The sequence below is a fragment of the Saccostrea cucullata genome, unplaced genomic scaffold (assembly GCF_032062105.1).
Source record: "Saccostrea cucullata isolate Sc308-1 unplaced genomic scaffold, CSIRO_AGI_Scuc_v1 ctg13760, whole genome shotgun sequence".
NCBI classification, from domain to species: domain Eukaryota; kingdom Metazoa; phylum Mollusca; class Bivalvia; order Ostreida; family Ostreidae; genus Saccostrea; species Saccostrea cuccullata.
In genome coordinates this window covers 18,577-23,308 of record NW_026925408.1, presented here as the reverse complement: position 1 = coordinate 23,308, position 4,732 = coordinate 18,577, and the positions used below count along the sequence as shown (strand labels likewise).

Sequence of the window (4,732 nt, the reverse complement as noted above, 5' to 3'; positions counted from 1 at the left end):
TCCCTGTGCTGTACTGTCAGTGAAAAGACAATTTCACGCATGATTATTCCTTAGTACACTTTTAAAGCAACCAACTTTGAGGTGTGCTGACGTATTGACAATGTTTACAATGTGTACAACTTCAACACATACAGTAATGCAACTCAATACATATTTTACATCAATGCACATGAGAATTAATGTATCTTTGTAATTTATAAAAAAAAAAATGTGAAACTTATATTTTCTTTACTTGTTGTCCAAAGTCCAGTTCAAAGTAATGAAGATTTTAAGCTATGTAGTTAATTATTTTTTTTTTAAAGCTTCAGATTGCTCCGTTTCATTTCGCTGTAGTTGGTTTGGAAAGGAATAAGATGGGTCTTCTATGTCAACTTGCAGAGGTAAATTTGTTTTAGTCTATTAGCTTTATCTTTATCGTTCCACACTTATTGACTGTGCCTTTGCTTAGGAAATTATGTCACAGGAAGTCCTGTTCTTTAAAGGCTGTTGTCTAATTATATTTCAGATCAGTAAGCTCCTGACTTGTACCAAAGAATTCAGTGAGACTTCTTTAGAAAGCCTGCAGTACCAAATTGACAAGTACTTACAAGGAATTCGGAACCATCTACCACAACTGCAGCAGAAAGTCAAAACGCATCTCTCTGTACATATAGTATGTCAAGCTGTGATTATTAACTGTTTGCACCATTATTAATTAGGGCCCCGCTTAGCGGGCGCCCTATAGTGATCAGTCTGTCCGTCCATCTGGCATCCGTCCGTCCGAGATCTCTTGTCCGGAGCATATCTTCTCTCTCCTTGGCCCAATCTGGCTCATACTTCACCCATAGAGTGCATTTGGGTAACCAATGTACAGTGACCTTGAACCATGTTTCTAGGTCAAAGGTCAAGGTCATGGCAGAATTATATGAAAAAATCCTTGTCCGGAGCATAAATTCTCTCTCCTTGGCCCAATTTGGCCATTACTTCACTTACAGAGTTCCACTGGTCAATGGATGTGCAATGACCTTGGTCGAAGTTTCTAGGTCAGAATTTAGCCTTTCTGTTTAAAATCTTTGTTTGGTGCATAATTTTTTCCCTTTAATTCCAGTAAATTTATATAACTGGGGATACAAGATAACTATGATATATATCTGTAAATTTGCAGTATCCGTGAAGTCGTACTAAATGACTTTTTCTGTATTACACCAATGTTCCACTTCAAAATAAACCCTTTAAACTCATAATTATGTACATATAAATATTTTGCTTTAGGCACATGTTTAAAGTAAAGATTGATTTGATGATTGTTCATTAATGAAAATATTCAAGGACATACATATATATATAACAACAAAGGTGGGAGTGTTATAGGAATCACCTTGTCTGTCTTTGCAAACATGTCCATCCAATATCTTTCTTATGAAGTAACACAAGAAGGAATTACTTCATACAAAGGCTGTCCATTAACCAAAAGTTTGTCATGACCTTGACCCAAGGTCTTTTGAGCAAGTTCAAGGTCACTGAAAGGAAAATTATAATTTGTGTCCAATTCATATCTTTCTTATATATAATCTTGGTGAGTTTCCATTAACCACAAAATAAAGATTGCTTATGTCCTGAGGATATGTGTTATGGGGGAAGGAGTGCATTTGTCCTAGTTTATTATATGTCTCCCACTGAACAACAATTAATTACTATTACTCACAAATTCAAGCTTATGACCTTTGAAAGTTTGCTAGTACCTGGTGCTTTTTTTTTTACCAGCTTGCACCATCTGAAATATTTGATTGAGGAAAAGTTGATACCATATCAAATGAAAATTGCTATGAAAAGGTTTCTTGTATCTATTTAAATGTTAAAATACCACCCATTTCTAATTATTGTTCAATCCTTAAACCTTGAAAAGCTATTCAAAATTTGAGGTTATTTCAGGTAGATGACATCTTCACTCATGGCCCCTTGGATTGTTACAAGGAAGATGGATTTGAAAAAATGCATGGTCGAATTCGGGACCTGAGCTATTCACGCAGAATTTGCATGCCAGGAGCAGAGACACAGCCAGTGCTTTTGCTGAAATTGAGATTCTGAATCATGTCATAACTGGCGGATATTTCCCTAAAGGAGAGGAATGGTGAGAACTTACATTAACATGCATTTCCTTAAATTAGAACCTAACCTAAAAGCGGGGCCTTTTGAGATGGCCACCATCTCAATGACATTTAGTTCATCCACAAATTGAAATCCCTATGAAACAAGAATTTTTCCTCAAACCACGAAATTTTGACAGCTCGAAAATATATGATTTTACAGTATGTGTAAACTGAAGGGTCAATATGTTACCGCTGACCAGGGATGGTCCATTCTAAATGTTTAATGAAACCTTAACTGCACACATTTATAGTACTTAATTGACATCCAAGAATAAGAATGTATTAGACATACATACAAGTTATCTGCTCAACAAAGTTTAATATGGACTTCAAAAATTGTTTAATGCTAAAATGAGGAAAACATGAAATTCTAGGAAAAAAAAATAGAAATGGATATATTTTAATATTCAAATAAATGTACCATTAATAAATGTATAGCACATGAGAATCCTAAATCTAGCTGTAAAAAGTTGAACAGAAATTGATGCCATATCTAATGCTTAGAAGATTGCCATACAGTTTATTTGACATATAATATAATTTTTGTATACTGAATTCATTCATTGTAGGCTACAAGCTTCAGTGTCTGTTCAAATGACAGCTAGCTGTAAAGAAGTCAGACAGTTTTTGGGCATGCCATGTAATGAGTCTAATGAGTCGATGAAGCTTAGGAAGGCAATGGAGAGGCAAAATGGGTCTTTGCTGTGGGAGTTCATTGATGATGAGACCATTCAAATGTTGTCATTGATTATTGATGACATTGACTTCACAGGGGCCAAACGAACTAAGTTTAATTCCATTAAGGCCCAGTCAGAACAGCTGGTCAACAAAGGAACTCCCATTTTATACAAAGTAGATGGCATTAAGGTAACAAAAAGACAGTGTTGAAAAATATTTTAAAATTATGTATTATAAAAAAAAAAATCCCAATCAGACATAATCATGTTATATCTATCATGTATAAGAATTCCTAAAATAATTATAGCTCCTATTCATTTAGTCAAGACTTCTACTTTGAATACATGTTTTTTTGTTTGCTAATTGAATAAAACTATATTTATAGCAGCTAACTGGTTACAAATTCGGCTTTTAGATCATGATTTTCATTATACAAAATATAGGAAGAAGTTGGCTTATTTGAAGAGGGATGGCTGATTGCAACCTCTGAATGTACACAGTTTCAACTGGCACGTATACGCAAAGTGGAACGGTTGAACGACTCAAGACTGGATGATTTTGCCTTTGAGAGAGTCGCTCTTTCCGAGGATTTTGAAGTTGTTCCTGCGTCTAGGATTTTGAGTACTATTTGTTTGGTGCATGACTGTCTTAGTGAGGGATGTCGTGTTAAAGATGGTTTGTTGCCTGTGCGTGTTGAGCAAGAGATGAAAGATGTTAGAAAGAAATTTTGGAAACATACAAGAAATACTGTTTATTTTTTAAACAGATTCAGTTTTGCAAATGCCAGATGTAAATATTTTGATTAATGTTGTCTAGCTGTGTTCAATTTTGAGTATCTTTTGAACTTTTTCAATATAGATATGCAAATAGTAGTCCTGATAGTGTAGAGGTTGGGAAAACATGTTTTCATCTAGAGGATTGATTTTGTAAAAGCATTATTGTTGAATATTAACACAGGTAGTAATATGTCTTTGATTACTGGTAACAACATTGAGCATGTACAGTTATGTCATCCATTTATTCTGCTAATTTCTATTGATTGCTTCATGTGATAGTCTTATTTTGTACATTTTAACCTACTTATTCAATGTACTGTAATGCTTGACAGCAAAAATGACCATTTTGGTACACACATACATTGTTTTGAATATTTTTTTTAACTGTAAAAAAAATATAAAATTTTACACAATGGTATGTCAGTGTGCAAAAAACACAAATGAGCATGAAGATTATAAAGATTTAAATACTGTTTTATCTCATCTGCTGTATAAGTGCTGTATTATTTTATTTTCTTATCTGCTGTATAAGTGCTGTATTATTTTATTTGCTTTAGATATTTTAATATAAGCATTCATATCAAATTAAGGATACACACACATATTTGGATGAATTCATTTCTATGGTCTTACTTTCTGTGTAAACGAAGCAAATGTCAAAATTTTAAAATACTGTTGAATTAAGAATTCTCTCTGATGTTCAACATTTTAATTTTTTGCCATCACCATTCTGTATAATTTCTCATATAAATTAATATTAGATTACGGTCTTTTCGACCTTTTAAGATTTTACACTGCTTGATGCAGTCTTACAATTGTAGTTTCTGTTATTGGGGTTAAATAACAAAGACCTTTGTTAGAACGTTTAACATCATTATAAAGTGTTTGTAAAATTTTAATGAAAACAAATTAATGAAAGAAATTGAAGATCTTTAACTTGAATTGTTTTTTACTTTTCATATGAATAACACAAAATTTTTATATGAATTCATAATTTGAGAATATTTTTTAAACTTGTGGTTAAAATCTTCTAAAAACCAGTCACAACTGGGGAGAACATGTTCATTAATCATATTTATAAAAGAAATTGAAATGAAGTGGCCAAATTTTAGAGAAATTATTTTTTTTTTAATTTTAGCCAATCCCGAT

General features: G+C 32.7%; 1 pseudogene; it reads left to right on the top strand.

The window, feature by feature from the left end:
• Positions 1-302: 302 nt before the first annotated feature.
• LOC134268777 (uncharacterized) lies at positions 303-4,433 on the top strand (annotated as a pseudogene).
• The last annotated feature ends 299 nt before the right edge of the window (positions 4,434-4,732 follow it).